Source organism: Heterocephalus glaber, unplaced genomic scaffold (assembly GCF_053883595.1).
Source record: "Heterocephalus glaber isolate CG9 unplaced genomic scaffold, H.glaber_assembly_v1.0 deba00001504, whole genome shotgun sequence".
Classification (NCBI taxonomy): Eukaryota; Metazoa; Chordata; class Mammalia; order Rodentia; family Bathyergidae; genus Heterocephalus; species Heterocephalus glaber.
This window is the reverse complement of record NW_028258324.1, coordinates 56685609-56706477: the sequence shown is the minus strand read 5'-3', so window position 1 is coordinate 56706477 and position 20869 is coordinate 56685609. Positions and strand designations below refer to the sequence as shown.

The following is a 20869-nucleotide window of genomic DNA, read 5'->3' as shown; positions in this document are numbered from 1 at the left end:
TTTAATAAGGCATCAATTTATAAAGATGTAGGGGTGAGATATAGGGAAAATATAAGGAACAATCCAATAATCTGGGTGTAAAAACAATGGCTTGTTGCTAACAGGACCTGTGGCAATTAGTTGAGGGTCACAGTCTATGCTAGCGGTGGGGAACCTGTAGCATGTGTGGCTGTTTGTATCATTGAAAGGTCTAAAAGGTTTCTCATTACTGGTCTAGACCATGGTAACCCTGCTGGGTTGAGGTTGAGGAATAAATATTCCAGTGTCTCTTTCTTTTCTATCATCTTTGCTGGCTCACTTTCCATTGACCATACCCAACTGGAAACAAGAAATAAAAAGAGCTGATTGAAATTAAATTGTCACTAAAGGGTCATAATACCAACTTCCTGTGCCAAGGGGCCTGTGGAGAGGGGATTTGGATGGCAAAGGGAAGATTATAGCATTCTCTCTGACCTCTGCTCTGAATCCTTCATGAGTTCTATTTCCTTCCCATCTTCACCATCTGTAGTAACATTTTCACCAAATGTCTTTTAGCACTTAATCAAACTACTCTCCCTAAGGAGTCTCACTCCTTCTTAGAACAATTAAGCCTCTATATTAATACTTTTTTGAAACTTGAACTCTATCTTTACCTGGGTTGATTTTTAGATTTTCTTGAAAAACTAAAACCTATAGGCTCTCTCCCAGGGCCACCTTAGTTCACTGCTTATTCCAGCTGTATTTTACAGGGTAATGCCTCTGATAGTTTGTGTATTGGCCATTTTTCCTATTTCTGGGATAAAATACCTGATATCTGCAGCTTAAAGGAGGAGAAGCTTAATTTGGCTCATGGTTTCAAAGGTTTCAGTCCATGGTTATGTTGCCAATCAGCTGAGGATTCTGCTGGATTTTGATGGAAATTATGAATCAGCAAAGTGCAGCTATGCTCCCTGTCCTGACTGATGTCACCAGATGACACTGGATAGTGGTGGATGTCAACAGTTGACATAGCCAACTGATGGTTGCTGCCACTGCCAGCCACTGCTGGACACCATGGTCATCTCTACTGGTTGCTGATGCTTATTGCTGATCTTTGTTGGCTACTGGTCTCTGGTGCTCTTCAGTGTTAACAGCTCTTAATGTTACTGGTCTTTGTTTTGAGATGACTAGTGTGTCCACATTACTCAGAATAAGAATCCCAAGTAGATTTACAGGGCTTCTAGACCCCATGCTACCTGAGAAATAAATCCTGAGCAGGTTTACAGAACCACCAAGAGGTAGTTATTTTTACAGGGCCTATGCAGTAGCACAGAGGAGTCAGTACATTTGAGGAGCTTTTCTAAACCAATCAGAGAACTGTGTGTGGAGTGTGTCTTATATAACACCTACAACCTATGGTTGGTCTAAATACATGCCTGTGATTGGTGCAGGGCTTAAGGGCAGCTGTCATGGCAGTGATCCAGTGAGGGAGCAGGGCTGAATCCAGAAAATCATCTGGAAGGCTAGCTATGGGAGTTGGGGATGTTAACAATGGGCCCAGATCCCTCCCTCATCTTAGTCTTGCCAAGGTGACCACCTCTGTATTTCTAGAGGCAAAGGTAGCATCTGAAGTGGTAGGAGTGGGGGAAGGGTTGCCACATTGATAGTGGAGCTGCACCTAGTTGGAGTAGAGGAGAGTGGCAGCTAGATAACCAGGGAGGACACTGGAGCAGGTTATCCCATTCCATTGTGGGGCAAAGGGGAACAAAGGGAAGTGAAAAGGAGAGGCACAACAGCCACTGGCTAAGCCAATTCTCCTGGTAGGTAGCTTGGGAAAAACTGGAGAGTCAAGAGTTTCTCATCTGTCTCAGTCAGCTGGCTCCAAGGTGGAAGCATCATGGCAGAAGGTTGTGGTAGAGCAAAGCTGCTCACTTCATGGTGGCCAGAGAGCAAAGCACAGGAAAAGAGAGCCAGAGAGGAAGGGGCCAAAACCAGAGAAAGTCTCCAAGGCCACACCCTCATGACTCACCCAGACACACCCAGAAGTGTGCTTTACTAATCTCTCCAACCAGTCAAGTTGACAATCAAAATTAACAATCACAATCTTCATACAGTTTACTGAGAAAACTGCTGTCAACTAAGGAAATAATATTTTCCCTTTCAATACAACTAAGGAAGACTAGATCATATCTGCCCTCCAAATCTGTGGGACTCTATGTTGATTTGGACAGAATTGTGCCTTAAACTCTTGGTATAAGCTAGAGCTTCTGTATATTTCAGGGCTTGCAGGAGTTGAAATTCAAAAGAGTTCCCAAAATGTAATATTTAATCCAGAGCATAGTGATGGCAAACATATACAAATATTCCATAACCCTGTTCTAAGCCAGTGGCCTAAATATTCTGACTTTGGAGCACATACTTTTAATACTTCAACATCCTGAAGATGGAAGTCAAACGGAAATAGAGAGGCATCCAATATGATGCCAAGGTTTGGATTCCACATGATGGGCAGAATGACGAGAAGTCACAAAGGCACCGAGTTTTGAGCAGAAGATGAAGAGTTCAATCTGGATTTGTGTTTTCTGAAGGGAGCTATCTGATAAGCAGCTGGATATGGGGAGGGAGGAGTTCAGGAAGTATGGGATTTTAGGAAATAAATAGTCTCTTCAGAGATGGTACTTGACACTGTCAGTGGATGAGCTAGTCTCTAAACCATGTAGAATCACAAGGAAAAAGGACTTTATTTTTCTCAGCTCTACTGCTCCCACCTAATTCCAGACATCAACATCTTTAATCTGCAATCTTATGGTTCTCTATTTGACTCCTATTCAATACCTTCTTCCACACTGTCAGCGGCCAGGACGATCCTTTTAAATGTGAAATGTGAAACTTTAAAACTTAAAATTTTCTCATTTCATATGGAATAAAATTCAAACAGCTTCCCCCCTCCCTTTTTTCCTTTTTTTTTTTAATTTGCAAAGTCTACAAGGCCCTGGATGTCCATAAGGAACATGGTATGCCTTCTACCTTTATCTTACACCACTCTTCTTTCACTCTAAGGTCTCTTCAAATTTCTGGCAAACATCAAATTCTTTTTTAAATCAGAGATTTTGCAGCAGTTCTTCATCTGTTGCTTTCTTCTTATGCTTCAGTTATCAGCTTAAATGTCAGTTGTTCAGAAAAGTTTCCTGTAAGCCCCAAATGTAGAGTTCTTTGTGATATATCTTATTCTTTTGCTTCATAGATAACACTTATCTCAGTTTAGAATTATATCATGTTTTGTGTGTTTACTTTTGAAATATCTACCTCCCACACTGGACAGTATGAAATCTACTCAATGCGCTGTGCCTACCACATCATAAATGTGCACTCAACAAGTGTTCATTGAAAGAATGAGTCTCCATGCAAGTTATCTGTATTAATTTACATCATATAATCATCATTATTCTCTTTTAAAACATTTTATAATATACTTAACCCAGTATATCAAGGGTAACATTTCAAGGAGGCATTTTACATTCTCCTTATGAAACTAAGTATTCAGGTAGCATTTCAGTGAGAGGTTTTACGTTCTCCATATCAAACTATGTCTTCAATATCTGATATGCATCTATTTGTTCATTTATTTTGTTTCTTTTCTTTCTTGTTTTTCAGTAGTACATATTTGTAGTACATAATGTTTACATTCTTTGTGTGGAGTTGGCACATGTACATAACACATCTTAATTTTTTTATCCCCTTCCCTTTTCTTCCCTCCCCCTTTCCACCATCTCTTGATCCCCTTCCAACTTGCCTACTTCCTATTATCATTCTTTTATTTTGATCCTTATTTATATGTTAGGTTTCTCATATAAGAGAAACCGTGTGATATTTATTTATCTTCCATGTATCTTTATTTTTTTCTGTTATTTACTTATAGACATTAGATATACAATAGCAGAATCTAAAGGCTCAATTTTGGTTTCCCCACAGGTATAAAGAGATCCTTGTTATACCTCATGCAAGCAGCCATAGAGGAATTTCTGTCAAGATGAAATAAAGGCAGCAATATTCAGATGGAGGACAGCAATGACCTTCTTTCTCTGTGTTTAGTTGAAAAAAAACCCCTTCATTTCCAAAATTGGCTATGGTGTTGTCCATAAATGTTATGCAAACATCTTGAGTCCTTATGATGCAAGTTAGATTATAATGAGAAATGAGCAACAGTGGCCCTGTGACAAGAAATTCTTTGGGTATGAAATTTTCCAACAAGCTTATGGATCAGTACAGATGCTTATGGTCCACAAAGTAAAAGAAGGTGGGGCAGAACCTGTTCATTTACTGAATCTCTTTATTTTTACTCCTTTCCTACTTTTTCTGCTTCCTTCAAGGAAGATGATGAGAGGAGGAATACAGGGGGGGAAAGGTGAAAAATCTTTCTTTCATCTGGCTACAAGAGCTCTCTGGTAAATAAAGGGCTGTAAGAGGCCCTGCATAAAGATGACACTATGCAGCCAGTGTCTCCAGGCTGAGCTCTTATAACTCAGCTTCAGTCTCTGCCACCAGAGATACCCCTTCTCCTTCTTTCTCCTGAATTTCTCTATTCCTGGAAGGAACGTAGGTTATAAGCAGATAACTTGAGTTAGGAAATGTTCTGTGGTCTCCCATTAGCTCACAGAAACTCAAACTGTTGCACAACAATGAGAGAAGGGTGGGTTGTTCCTTCTTACCATCTTCTCTCTCTGAGATTATTATGAAGAGCTTAAGCTACCTGCATAAACTTTTGATGAACAGCACATATATAGCTCCCCATTTCCAAGTACATCCTACATGGCAGGAGTCACATATTGAGTTCTTCAAGGAACTCTCTCCCTAAATTTATCCCTGGTGGTCACAACAAGATGGACTTCTGAATTTTATAGTTTTATCCCTAGAAGTCAGACATTTGTCTCCCCCTTTTTAAGGTTCTCACAGTATTCAAAAGCGGTTCTCTGGGAATTCTTCCACTGGGAGAAGAGAAGAAAGCCAATGTGCCTTTTATTTCTGTAAATGCCCTTACTAAACCTTCTCCTGCTCTATCCCTGCCAATTAAATCCCTTCCTAAAAGAAAAACCAGAGTATTCCTTTTAAAAACCAGTTACTTTAGGTCACTCCTTTGCTTAGAATTTTTCAATGGCTTCTCATTTCACTCAGAATAAATTTAAAGTTCTTATCATAACACATTACCTGCCTTGATCTGCCCCTCACTATTTTTCTAACCCTACTTTCTGTATTCTTTTGCTTCAGCTCATTTTGCTCCTTGCTTTTTCTTGAACACATCAGCCATAGTCTTTTCCATACATTTAAGAACGCTCTTCCTGGTGCCCAGGAGGAGGCTTCCAGGCCGCCGTACACCCCCACCAGCGCAGAAGCAGTGAGCTGCTCCCAGCACCCAGGAGGAGGCTTCTGAGCTGCCATATCACCAAACTCCTCATTGCAGAAGAGGTGAGCCACAAAAGCACCAGCAGCACCCTCCCTCCTCCGTTAAAATGAGACGACACATAAAGAAGTCACAAAAACAGACTTCCAGATCACCTAAAGCAACCCTAAAGGGAAAAGAGATGGAATACTCTGATACTCAACCACCTGGACTCCCTGAACTGGCAAAAAAAGAGGATCTGGAAAAAATGAAATCAGACATAATGTCTCAGTTAACAGCAGAGATTGTGCCCATAGTGAAAAACATAATTAATAAATCTAGAGAGGACACAGATAAAAAAATAGAGGAGCTGAGGAACACAATGAAATCCCAACATAGCAAACAAATGGAATCCATAAAACAGATGCAAACAGATTTCCAGGAGTTTAAAAACTCCACTGAAAGTCTATGCAGCAGAATGAGCCAATGTGAGGACAGAATTTCAGATATAGAAGAAAAGACTGCAATGAGTGACCAGGAAGAGAAAAATTTCTTTAAAATAGTAAGGGACCACAAGAAATCAATCCAGGAGCTCTTAGATGATGCAAAGAAAAACAACATAAGACTGATTGGAGTCAATGAAGAAACAGGAGAGAGTGCAGATGACATAAAAAATCTGTTCACAGAAGTGATGGCAGAAAACTTCCCAAACAGGGGAAAAGAACTTGACATACAGATAAGTGAGGCATATAGGACTCCAACTAGCCTTGATCAAAAAAAATCTACACAGAGGCGTATAATAAGATTCCAGAAACCCAACAGAAGAAAAAAATTCTACAAGCAGTTAGAGAAAAGAAACAAATCACATACAAAGGAAAGCCCATCAGAATCACAGCAGACTTCTCAAGGCAAACCCTCAAGACAAGAAGAGCTTGAAGTGATGTATTTCAAACCCTAAAGGAAAACAACGTCCAGCCCAGATTGATATACCCTGCAAAACTTTCTTTCAAAATTGATGAAGAAATAAGATACTTTCGTGACAAAGAGCACCTTAGGAACTTGAATACCAAACCAGCACTCCAAAAAATTTTAGACAATATCCTAGAAAGATACAACAGGAAGCCCAGCAGAATGAATCCATTGGGCATGACAAGACATTAAACGCAAAGGGGGAGAATCCAACAAAAAGAAAAAGTCATGACAATGATAAGTCAATAAGTATCAGTTATAACGATCAATGTTAATGGTCTCAATTCACCAATCAAAAGAAATAAACTGACAGAATGGGTCAAGATGCAAGATCCAACAATATGCTGCATACAAAAAACACACTTAATTCAAAAAGAAACTCATAGACTGAAAGTTAAACGGTGGAAAACAATACTCCATGTGACAGGAACCCCCCCCCCCGCCCCGCCAAAAAAAAAGCAGGAGAAGCTATCCCCTTGCAGATGAAGTGGATTTCAAACCAAAATCTGAAATACTTCTGGTCCCAAGAATTTCAGATAAGGAATACTCAACTTGTATATACAAATCTATTGTGAACATATGTTTTCATTCCTCTTAAGTAAAAACTTAACAGAACTGTTGGTTCTTAACAATAATACAAGAAATTTCTATATTATTTTCCAAAATGGTTTTATCATTTTACATCCACATTAGCAGCATTAGAATGTTCTAACTGGTTCATACCTAAGCTGACATTTGTTCTTTTAAAAACTTTTAACTTAATCTCCCTAATGAGTGTATAATATGATCTTGTTATTGTACTGATTAGTATTTTTCTAATTCTACTGTTGCACACCTTTCCTTGTGCTGTACTGGCTATTTATCATCTTCTTGTGTCTGCTTTTTAATGAGCTGTAAGAGTTCTTTAAATATTCTGGTCATAGGTTATATGTATTATAAATATGGTCTGTTTTAGGACTACTTTTCATTATTTTTGTTTTGGTACCGGGGACTCAAACTCAGAACCTTGCACTTGCAAGGCAGGCACCGGAACCATTGAGCTAAATTCCTGGCCCTACTTTTCACTTTCTCAATAATGTCATTTAAAGTTCTAAATTTTGATGGAATCTCATGTATTAGTTTTTTTCTTTTATACATCATGTTTTTTATATCCCAGGAAATTCTTGCCCACCCTAAATTCATAAACATTTCTCTTATAATTTCTTCTTAAAGTTTTATAGTTTTAATCTTTCATATTTAGGTTCATAGATCCTTTCAAGTTATTTTTATGTGTGGAAATAAAGGGTTAATTTTTTACCTACGGATACCAGGTGTTCTAGTACCATTTGCTGAAAACACTATCTTTTCTTCTGCTCTTGAGTTGAGTTCACATTCTAGAAAATGTTAATGTTAAATAATGTGTGGTTCTATTTCTAGATTCTGATCTATATGTCTTTCCTTACGCCAACACTGCTTTGATTACTGTAGCTTTAGAGGAAGTCTTAAAATTAGGTAATAAATGTCTTCCAACACTGTGTTCTTTTTCTTTTTACTTTTCTAGGTCCTTTGTACTCCTACATAACTTTTAAATTTCAATATCCAAATCTTCATTTATAGCAAGTATACATAGACTGGAATTTTTATATGTACCTTGTGTTTTCTAATCCTGCTAAATTCAAATACAAGTTCTAGGGGCTCCTGGAGATTTCTCAATATTTTCTCTCTAGATGATCATTTCATCTACATATAAAGATTTTACTTCTACCTTGCCAATCCTATGCTAATTGTTTCTTTTTATTGCCAGACTATTTTGGTTTGGGCCTCTGTTTCAAAGTTTAATGGACAGATGAAAAGTAGGCATATCTGCCCTTGTTCCCCTCCTTAGGGAGAAAGCATTATATTTTTTCCATTCATATAAGACATTTTTTCTGGACATACGGAGTACATGTCTTATCTGTTGAGAAGGTTCTGTTTTACTTCTAGTCTCCTGATAGCTTTTACCATGAACAGCTGTAGAATTTAGTCCAATACTTTTTCTGCAACTACTGACAGAATCATATGGCTTTTTCCTTTCCTCAGTTAAAATGATGACTTATGGGGGTGGATCTTCCAATGCTGAACCAACACTGCCATCCCTATAATAAAACCACTTTCTGCATACTCCCAGATCTGACTGCTAATAGTTTGTCTTGTTAAAAATTTTTTTATCTATGTTCATATTTTTTTCTTCTATTATCATTATCCAGTTTTAGTATTAGCACAATGTTGAATTCCTAAAATGAGGGGAGAAGTGTTCCTTCTTTTTTCTGCTTTAAATATTTGATACAATTTATCAGTTAAAATGTATATGAGCCTGTTGTTGTCTTATAGGTAGGTTTTGATGCTAGTAATATACTTTCTTTAATAGGTGCTATTCAAATTTTATATTTCCCCCAGAGTCAGTTTCATTAATTTGTCTTCCAAGGTACTTCATAGAAGTTGTCAAATTTACTTCAAAAAAGTATTTTGTAATATGCTTTCTATATCCATTTAAATTCTGTAAAATCTGTGTTAATGTCCTCTAAATTTTGATATTGTAATTAAAAATGTATAATTGATATTGTGTAATAGAAAGAAAAGGTCTAAAGGAGTAGGGGAAGTGGGAGGGGTAGGGGAAAGGAAAGAAGGGAAAACTGAAAATATGAGAAATAGAAAAAAATGGAAACAAAGTCTCTGCAAATAGGGAAGGGAGGGCAGGGGAAGGGGAAAAAAATAAGAACCAATATACATCATGTAAAGATACAAGATCCCAATGATGAATGTAACTGTATTTTATACCTAAAATGTACCAATAAACTTAATGGGGAAAAAAAGAAAGAAAAAAAATAATGCTCTTCCTCCACTTAGTTTTTTCACCTACTTCCTCTGCGTCACCTTCTCAGACTACCTTATCTGAAAGTCTTCCATCTGAGTAGTATTGACAACTGAGGTTTACTACAGCCACTATTTTTTTTATTTGAATCTAATATGAATATGTATTTTTCATTATTGATTCAATGTATTCATCCATTTAACTCATATACTCCTGGGAAGGCAAGATCATGACCCTCATTATTACTTCTGCAGTGATAGGTACTTAATAAATGTTTTTCGTAGCCTGGAGGAAAATCTAGAATATGAGGCAGACTAAATAGGGTTTAAAGCTCTGTAAAACTTACTGAAAGACGTGTAATTTACTGGCTTATATAGTTTAGTTATTCAAAGTTATGATGAATTTTAGCAGGCTTTCTGTACTCTGGTTTCTACTCTAATTCTTCCTCCATTACACTGTCAGGGTAAATCTTTTAAGGAACTGCATTTATCACTTTTTTCTTTACTTAAAATCTTCAAAATTTTATGTTTATGGCTGTGTGTATGTGCACATGTGTGCATGTATATGTCATTTAAGGCAAAGATGGTTTCTCCTTCCTTTTTTCCTTTCTTCATTCTCCTCCTCTCCTTCCTTTCTTTCCTCTCCCTCCTTTGTCCTGATCATTTAGTGAGCACCATTATATAACAGGTCTGCTTTATGTATTTAACATGTAAAATCTCCCTGCAACTCTCACGTCTCGTGAGACTCTTATTCTCATTTAAGATGACAAAGTGAGACTTGTACTGGTTAAGTAGCCAGCCCCAGGCGTCCCAGCCAGTAAGTGGTAGAAGTACAACTGGGAGCTAAGTCTGTCTATTTAAGGTTGCTGTACTAATGTTTTTACAAACTCAAGCAATATACAGTTTTCTTGGGATTTACTTTTCATTTTTTCATTGAAGCATATTATAGATATAGTAAAATATACACATATTAAGTGTTTAGTGAATTTGCTAATATATATTCATCCAGATTACATCTCAGATCAAGATATATAACATTTTAAATATCTCATAGATAAACTTAAAGAGCAAGAAAAATTTTTAGAGCTTGCCAGTATTGACTTAAATTTTTAATTATATTATAATTAGTGAATATAAAACTATATATAAACTCTATATTTGTAGCTCTTGAAAGAATAAAAACAAATAAGTTCATAATTTTAAGGGAAACAAAACTGAAAATTTTAAAAAATTTCAATTAACATAAATTCAGTGAGACAGATAATGTTTTGCTCAAATAAAATCTCTTCTCCCTATGTGAATATAGAATCGGTTTGATAGATAGGTTCTTTGCATCTGTTATGCCAATGTTACCATGTGATATTATATTTTTACATTTGAATTACTTCAAAATCCTTATTTGTCCTTTATGATGCCATTTACACATTGGTGGTGGGAATACATCATTTATGTTTTGAATCAGATTCTATTTTGTTCTCAGGAGCCCTCGATATTTAAAATGTTTGATACCATATAATGACATACACACATAAATGCAGGTACTGAAATTTCTTGTTAGTACTTGATATTGAAGTGATTACTGGAATAAATCATAAATCTGTATACTAAACTTTACATATTTGCCTAAATAAGGAAATAAATGAACACATACAATTTGAAAATTCTTAGAGAAAACTTGTGGGTGACAGGCTATAGCTGTGTAGTTTGAATTTGGGAAGTGCTGTTTCCTGCAGCACTCACTCCAGTATCTGAACCTCAAGGTCAGCTACACCATGAGTCTTCTCTAAATAGAAACAGTGATGACGACATGCTTTCTGCTCTTGTTAGCCTGGTGCTCTGGTAATGTGTCATGTATATTCCTAGTATGTGTGTTAACTTTCCTAAAAAACCCACTCTGAGCTATTGCCCATGTAAATCCGACTACTTTAAAAATAAAACCTCAGTTGAAAATCTCCCTTCTGCACTAAATAATTCCTAATCTCTTCAATCTTTGTGAATCTTCTTTTTTATTCCTTTTATATTTTTGTACTGACCTTATTTAGCTCATAATGATTTTTATAATTTAGCATAATATACTCTACAAGCTTTTATTAATTATTAACTCTATGTATGTTATTCTTGGTTCTTAAGTAGAATTTAAGAGTTTGGGGTTGAGAGTTATTTAAGTTCTGTGATAGTGTGGTATAGCAGAAAGAACAATGGCTTTTAAGCATGACTCCACTACTTATTAACTCTGTGTCTGATACCCACACGGAAATGATTACCCAATGATTAACTGGCACTGGGAATTCAGAGAATTAATGTTTTTAAGAGAATATATAATGACCTAAGGAGAAGAGTCTTAACTGTGGATGTTTATTCTATATTGCAGAGGAGTATGGATTGTAGCTGTGTGAAGACTTACTGGTGAGATAGAGAACACAAAAGACATTGAAATTGTTAACCATTACTCACTTTGGATGCTAAAGGAACCCATTGAAAGAAACATAAAATGGTTACAAGTGACTTTGGAGTCCTGGAGAACTCAAATGATTTAAAAAATAAACTATTGGAAGAGAATAGTTTACTGAATATGTAGTATAATGGCACGGAAATTGGTATCTTGGAAAAGTTGGAATGTATCTTGCAAAACCTGGAAGGAAACCTTGCAGAGGTTTCAAAGAGCCTTAAATTCAATTTTAAAGGGACTATAGAGATAATACTCATCAAAAGCTTAAACACCAATTAATGTATAGGGCAACAGTTCTGACATGGAAAGCTCAATAGTAGAAAAGATTCCCTTTTCACTGGAGAAAATAAGAGAGAATTTGGGCCTTAAATGCCTCCATCCTCATGTGGAACATAAATGAGGAAGAAAGTGAAGATGAGATGTTAAGACAAAGACGCAGCCATTACCTTGAGATTTTAGTGGGATAATATTGGGAACCATAATTGGCTGATAGAGCTGTATAAAGACTCAGTTTGTTCAAAGTAAACACCAAAAGAATGGCAATATAGTTCTGAATGCTTTCTTTTCTTCAAAAAGTGCAGGAAGCAGTGGAGTAAATTTTTAGGACAAGCTTAGTGTGATAGATGAGAAATAGCTGCTTGGAGATAGAGTGTGTGAAAGACCATGAATAACAGTGACCAGGCCATTTGGAGCTTGTAAAACCAAAAGAAGAGAATGAGGGAATGTGGGGCCCATTAAGTCTTGATAACAGCTCTTATTTATTGGTGCGTTACAATATAAAGGGTGTTGGTACTAAGTGTTTTATACTTATTGCCTCATTTAATCCTCACTTCAACTATAATTCCAGATTTACAGGTGGAAAAGCTGAGGTTCAGACTAGTTAATTAATTTGACCAATATTATACAGAAAATTATTGGGAGAATGAGGATTTGAATCCAAGTAGTCTGAATTTAGAATTATCTAAGAATTTAGATTTCTAAGTTTTGAAAAAACCTGAGATAACCCTTTGACCAGTGAATAATAGAAATTGTGGGTCAGTAATAATTATTGGTCTTCAAATGCCATACTTACTTTACAATTTGAGATTACTCCAGTGAGAGAGAAAAAGAAAGTACCAAATACATCTATGTGGTAACACAAAATTGGATGATATAAAGGAAAAGTGCCAATTCTGTTTTTACTTATCTTTCTGCTTGAACTATATCATCATTAAAGAAAAGGAGACATTTAAAATGTAAAAGAGGGATACCACATTAGGATTAGATTTGATTACTAAGAGTCTGGAGTTATAATAGACAGCATAAGCAGGACAGATACTCATTTCTCTCTGCTCTTAATGTCTGGAGGTGAGTAGTACAGGACTGGTACAGTACCTGTTCTGCAAAGTTCTTGTGGACCCAGCCTTTTTTTCAACTTTGCTGCAAGACACCATTCTCAAGACACCATTTCAGTCATAATATATGATAAAAATCATATACAAACTTTATAACTCTTCATTAACATGAATCCTTGTGTAAAAAACAGAAGAATTGGCTAATTCAAAATACCAATGAGTAGATTTCTATCTATTACAACATTGCATGGTGCACAAAAGAACTTGATTAATGGATTGGTATCAACTTGGATAGGTGTTTTGAATGACAGCCATCACTTTTATATTCCACTCACCAAAAAAGAGAGGAAAAAAAAGGACATACCTTTGCCCCATACAAATACATAAATTATATATACTTGTTCCTCTTACTTCCATTGGCCAAATTTGGTCAGATGGTTATCTAATGATGAAGGCTAGAAAATGCAGTTTATCATAGACATCTGTGTTTTTATCTAAAATTTGAGAGTTGAATTAGCAAATGGAAAGTAAACAGATACATTTTGGGGAGCGTTTAGCAAATTTTGCTATGTGTACTGACCAAAAGTTAACAGAAAATTCTAATAGTATTGTCAAGAAAGAAGAAAAGCCTAGAATATCTAAGGTTTATGGAAGATATTAGCAAAACAGTGGCTTTTGATTATTTAATTTTTTTGTATATTTTTAGAATAAGTAGGAAAATAAGGTGACAGTTCTCACTAATAATTCATGGAGAAATATTAGAATTAATTACCTATTTTGTTTTAATCTGCTTTATCCAAAATAATTGTCATACTAGAAAAAGAGCATATTAATAAAGTGAAGGCCCAAATATGATAGTGCTTTGATCCTGACTCCTGTTATTTTAGAAGCCTTGTTAAAAGTTCTTCCTGCTGCTTGGTGTCCATTTTCTTTCTTCCATTTCCAGTCTGATAAAGATGGCAACATTTTAGTTCCACAGGTTATTTCTCAAAAAATAAATTTTGTTATTCTCATGCTTGAGAACATCTTAAAATTTCTCTATAATTTATAGGGTTAAGTTGAGCTTCTGATCATGGCACACTAGGCCTCTTCATGGTACGTTTTGAAATTTTCTTTAATCTTATTGCTGACTATTCCTTTCATGCTTTCTGAATTCCAATTTTGCCAAACTTCTCATTGTTTTCTAAACACTGAATTTATTAATCCTTTGGTGCAAATGCCTTTCTTTCCCTGGAAAATTCATAGTGTTTAAAACTCAATTCACATATTTCCATCTTTAAATCTATGAAAAGTTAGTTTCTCCTCTGTAACCACACTGTATTCTGAGCATATTTCTGTAATAGCACTTGCCATGTTTAAGTAAATATGTATTTATTTATATGTCTGTCTCCCTGCTAAACCTTGAGTTCCCCAAGGGAAAGAATTTTAAACATGTTTCTCAGCGCTTAGTGAATGTTCAAAATGTTTTTTTGAGTGATTGATGAGAGCATGCAGATGGTCTAAGTTAATACAAGCCTTCAAGGTCAAATGAAAAGCATACAGGCTAGAGTAGCAAAAACATCCATCTGTGATTTAGGGGTTATTGGCAGGTTTTTTGAAAGATGTTGGAATGAGTAGAAGTGTCAAGAGACAGGAGATAGGCAATGTCTCAATTATTATAGTGGACTTGAGAATATATCTAAGAAATCATAGATACTCAAGCTTGAGGGCACATAAAAATGTAGAGCAGATTATTAAGCAGATGGCTTGTGGGCATTTTAGGAAAATAAACACTGAAAAGTATATTTCTATTGTTATATTTTAACTCTGCCTACTTCCATAAAGAAATAGAGACAGATGTTGATTTCTAGGAACCTGTAACAGTTTTCTTAGGAGAAGTAAAATTATGCAAAATTCTTTCAAATTTATTGAATGAGAGTAGCGGCTGGCTATGAATTTTGTAAGGCACTTGATGATGTCTAACATGTACTCCAGTTGTGTCTTTTGAGGGACAAGTTATGTATTTATGTATTGAAAACTATAAAACTCTACATCAGGCTTTCTTTACTTTCAGTCATTTTTTTAGCACCTTCATATTATTACCGTATTTGTGCACCTTCCATACTTTTATGCTGTATACGTAAAACTTTTCGTTAAATGAACTCAACCTAAATAAAATCATCTGTAAAGCCACAGGTTTGTAATGTACTGTTATATTTTCTAATGCACATTACTATGATTGTATAACTATGAACAAAAATGTTAGTCCATCTGTCATCTTAAAAACAAACATATGTAGGGCAGGGTATTTAGCTCAGTGGTTCCAGTGCCTGCCTTGGAAATGCAAGGTCCTGAGTTCAATCTCCGGTACCAAACAACAAAACAAAAAAAATCATATATAAACTTTATAACTCTTTGTTAACATGAACCCTTTGTAAAAAACAGAAGAATTGGCTAATTCAAAATACCAATGAGTAGATTTTTATCTATTACAACATTGCATGGTGCACAAAAGAACTTGATTAATGGATTGGTATCGACTTGGATAGATGTTTTGAATGACAAACTGCAGTGCTATGACCTTGTCTTGACCTGCTTGACATTTTTATTAGTGATCTGAAGACACAGAAGGCAAAGGTGCTCAGTTTGAAGTGACCTAAACTGAAAGAGATAGCTAACATACTGGATGATAGAACTGACTCAAAAATTTTGATAAAAAATAATCAAGATATGCTATATACATGTACAAATTCCTCAAAGCAAATGTTACTATCATGTATTGCAAACATATGTTTAAAAATTCTACAAATTTAGAAAAAGAATTGTAAGGCAGGTGTGATGGTCAATTTTGTGTGTACTGACTAGATTAAGGGATGCCTACATAGTTGGTAAAACACTGTTTTGGTGTGTAGGTGTGAGAATGTTTCTAGAAAATATTAGCATTTGAATCAGGGGACTGAATAAAGATCTCCTTTACCAATGTGCGTGGGCATTATTCAGTCATTGAGGTTCTGAATAGAACAAAATGTAGCATAAGTGTGAGTTTTCCTCTTTGCTCCACAGGACATCTATCTTCTGCCCTCAGCGTTGGTGCTTCTGGTCTCTGGTTCTCAGTCCTTCAGATTCAGAGTAAATTACACCACTGGTTCTCATAGTTCTTCAGCTTGCAGAAGAGAGGGCAAACCCTCCCAATACATATATCCAGTCACTCTGTGTCTCTAGAGAACTCCGACTAATACAGTGAAACATGAGGCTGTTTCCAAATACAGCATTTGAACAGCTTTAATGTAGAAGAATGATTTATTTATTCCACATGGTCTTGGTGAGGAAATGTAATGAAACAGTCATCCTTCCTCACAGGGAAGGATCTGGCTTCCAGAATTGCTATATGGTAGTGTTTGAGGTATATGTATATAAATTGGTACAGAAGGGATCCTTGAACTTTATTTGTACTTGTGACTTTAATTTTTAAAATTTGTACAATGGTCACATCATCAGAAAAGATAAAATATTTTGATTTTGAAAAGTAAATCTTAAAATTACTTGGGAGGAGTGCAGTGGTAAGAGATTCTTGTCTTTGTCACTTAATACCCACATGCTTCTGACTGATTTCTTATCTTTTTTGAGCCTGAAGTTTCTCTTCTAGGCCAGGAAAATAATATTTTCATACTGGATAATTGTGAAAATTAAGCTAATATTATAAATGACAATTCTTGACACAATAGGACTTCAGTGTGTATAGTTTCTTTTCTTTGTATTTGGTTTTAAATTCACTATTGATAAGGACAGCCAAAAATTAGTGGGAAACCAGAAATTCAGCCCCAATTTTTTAATTAATTAATTTGTATTTTGAAACAGAGTCTTACTATATTGTCCTGGGCTCAAATGATCCTCCTACCTGAGGTTCCCAAGTAGCTATGATTACAGGCATTTGCCACAGTAATGGTCAGTCCTTAAGGTTAGGTTGTCAGCAGCCTTCTCTTAACTTGTAATTTAATAGTTTTGAGGTATGGAAAATGAAAGAAGAAAAATCCAAGACCTCTGTGTTTTGGTCATGAATGGAAACCCTTATACAGTAGTTCATTTTAACATTACAATCTTCACAGGTGAGTGCAATATTCCTTATTTTCTTATTTGTTTCAATGGCCAAACACAGCAATAAATATGTGGACCACAGGACCAATTCAGTTTAGCTGCATGATGGATGAAATCATCCATTTCACAGCTCTGGTAATCATGTTTTTGTGATAATTAAATTAGGTAGTTGTTTCATGATCTAATTAAATGGCTGTATAAATTGACCCTCAAATAACTTTGCATTTTTCACCTAAGTCAAGTAAACATACTTGAAGCTTTAGGATAGTACACTGATCTTCTCAGATTTGATTACTGTTTTAGGAAAAAAATTCAAGAGATACTTCAAACAGTCACATCATCATTCAGTCCAAGGGCCTTTATAGGCATATATCTATAGATGTACAGTTGATATATTTATACAATTCACTAGACATCAGTTCATATATACACTCTTAAATTCTATATTTGAGAGGTAGAATTTTTCAAAAAGAATATTCTGTTACCTACATAGATATAATGCCACAAGATGTTACTTGCTGCTACTATTGTTAGTTCAAAAAGAAAGGCTAAATTCTAGAATTACTGTCTAGGATTTCTAAATCTTAATGCTTTCCTCATACCTCTACGATTTTAATCATTATTTTCTAAGTATTTTTACTTTATATAAAATAAAAACTTTTGAGCAAGTGAGCTAAGATAATATTAAAGCATTACTATTTTAAAGATGATAATTAGGAGGAGAAAGTATAGAGATAGATAAATGCTGAAAATATAATCCATTACCTTTATCATTAACTCTTCACTTCTCCATGAACAAACAAAACATTTGAAAGCCAAGTACTTCCTAGCAGCCAGGTTCCCTCTTTGGGATACTTTGGCCTCAATGTTTGGTTTGTTTCTCTCAGTAGCCAACCAGTGCCCTGGGAATAGGCAGCTCACTGGTCCTTTCAGTTCTTTCTTCCTTGGACAACTTACATTAAAGCATAAAAATATTTAGTTTTACTTTTTGGTCTTGCTACTTTGGAATTCTCTTCTTATTTTTCTTTGATGGATGCTAATAGCAAACTATAAATACTATTCCTTTCTAAAAAATAAACAACTGAGGGGCTGGGGATTTAGCTCAGTTGTTCCACCGCCTGCCTTGCAAGCACAAGGTCCTGAGTTTGTTCCCCGGTACCAATAAATAAATAAAATAAACAAATGTTTTAAAAAAATAATCAGAGGTTATACTAGCTTTTCTTTAAAGATGTTTATTTTAAATCTTAATTTGCATTTTCTCTGCAATTTCCAGAAAAATGCATTTGCATTACCAAGGATAGATTAATCATTTCTAATTTCAGTAGTCAAAATGGATGAAATTTTCTTGGGAATGCTGATTTTAATTCTTTTAATTCACTTGCTGGTATGAAAAGTATTCACATTGTTGAGGCTGTGTAGCAGTAGGGGAAGGAAAGAAGATGAAGTAATGGAGACTGTCCATTTTTCTTCTGCATTTTTCTTCTACAGTTACTAAGACTAACTGGCACTTATGAAAGGTTTTAGAATATCAACTTTGCAAGTATATTTTTAAAATGTTCACTAAAACTGGTTATGCAACTTGCCTGGTTGCTTGCTCTGTTGCTCAGGAACCTAAGTGACCTCAATTCACATAGGACTTTTCACTTTGTCACGCTATTTTTCAGCAAGGAAAAATTGCTCGAGGCTAGTCTTTACAAAAATGGAGAAGGGATTGTAGGTAGAGGATAAATGTCCCTGTGTGTTTAACTGACCGCTCTTACCAGTTACAAGAACGATTTCTCAATAGCTTTAGCTGTCAGGGAGAAAATAAGAAGTACAGAAAAAGACTTAGGAAAGGTTAAAGAGAAGAAAAACACATATTATACATAAGATACATTTATGCATAAAATAGACAGTTCTTGCAGGTTTTATGTGGCTGTAAGAGATATTTAGGGGAGATTAAAGATCATTCAGATTAGCAAGTCTTTCTTCCCGAGGTCAGCAGGAGAAACTCTTTATGTAATACTGCACATGACCTTCATATTCTAAAAGTAAACTCCCTTCTATTGGTCCATGGGTTCAAACAATTTGCAAACCATTTCTCTACTGTGCAATAAAAGTACTTTTTGATTCCATGTTACATAAACTTGCTACTTTAAAAAAATCAAAATATGACTAAATTGGCAAAAAAGCTATGGGAATTAATGTATTATGGTCAAATGCATAGGCAATGAAAAAAACCTGTATTCTAGTTCAGAAATGGCCTTAAGAAATGTTAATTTATAATCTAGTGTTTCTTCATTAACAATAGAAAGAGTAATAATGGCTACCTTGCTTTCCTCATAGCATTCTGATGAGGGTCACTTGTGAATATTGAGAAATATTTCACCATAACAGCCACTATTAAACCCATTTGTTCCAGAAAATGGGCAACCACAGAAAATCCTCCACCCCAAACATCAAATAACCCATCCTCATTCTGAAACATCCCTAACCTACTGCTTGGCATTTTACAGTCAAACAAGAGCTGCCAATTTATTTGAAGATTTATTAGAAAGTCTCTCTTACTCCTAGAAAATCCACCTTAATAGAACACATGCCAATCAGATTGTCTTAGTGTTTCATCTGCAAAATTGAATCTTTTTTCTAAAACCTCTGAACCCCTACTGAAACAAAAGATGGGTTTCCTTGCTGCAAGTTTATGAATAAGTGAGTTTGCCTTAGATTGCATTTATTTGTCAACACGTGTAGTGGATGTGTTACATAATAAGTGCATGCCTGCTCTTGCAGGAGTTTGCCTTTGTTAAAGGAGATAGCAAGATTAAAAATAAAATTTAAAGAATCAAACTTAAAGTTTATATGGGAAAAGCACATTGTAAGAAGATAGCTGTTTTCACCATTCAGTATCCAGGCTAATTATATTTTATACTAATCATCATTTATAAGTATCATTTTAGAGTCAGAAGAGCACCTCTGAAAGCTGACTACTTAGCTTTGATTCCTGGCTTCACAACTTACTAGCTGTATGACCTAGAACAAGTACTTTAGAAATGCCAATATTTGTGGAGCATTTATGGTCAGGCACTGTGACAAATGTCCTATGTTCAATAGATTATTTCATTGAATCATCGTGGAGGTAAGTATTATTATCATTCTCATTTTAGATACATTAGGAAAAGCAAATAATTTGCCCAGGATCACACATCTAATTATTTCCATATCAACAAATCAGGAGATATTAATAAAATATAGATCAAACTATTGTTAAGATGACATGAGACAAAACATATAAAGTACTCATTTTGTGAACTGTATGATACATAAGAATTATTCAATAATTGTTTATTATATTTTTGTCACTGTTACAAGGTGAGAATAATTGTCTGCAGTAAGATCAAGAAATTTCAGCTGACCTTAAATAAAATATGACAAAAAATGATATTGAGAAGCATAAATGACATGTTAGTATTCTAAAATAAAAAAGCATTAGATTAGTCAGAGAAAAAGTTCACAAGCTCTTTTGGGAAAGCCTGTTTACACTGAAAAATGTCAAAGGAAAAATGTTCTGAGAGGTTTTTGGGGAGACAGGCAGTTGTAAAACAAAGGAAATATTGTAACTAAGAATTGTGGTATACTGTAGAGTAGCTAAGTTAAGAACAGAGTAATATCTACCCATGAGTCTTTGCTATTCTAGAATTATTTTAAGGGTCAACACTCATATTTAAAGCTATGAGATATGGGGAGCCTTATATCCCAACCAACGCATGTCTCAATATTTGGAATGCTAGCAAGTTATAGATAAGCATATTTGAAGGATTGAAAAAAATGACAGTGGTCTCTGGATTGTACTTTACCATAGCAGGACCTAATTTTATAGATAACTAAAACATGAATTAGGTA

The 20869-nt window shown here is 35.2% G+C and overlaps 1 long non-coding RNA gene across 1 annotated transcript in view; it reads left to right on the top strand.

Annotated features, from left to right (window-relative positions):
• The window catches only part of LOC147825361 (uncharacterized), a 360721-nt gene that overhangs the window by 116392 nt on the left and 223460 nt on the right, over positions 1–20869 (top strand). The window lies entirely within an intron of this gene.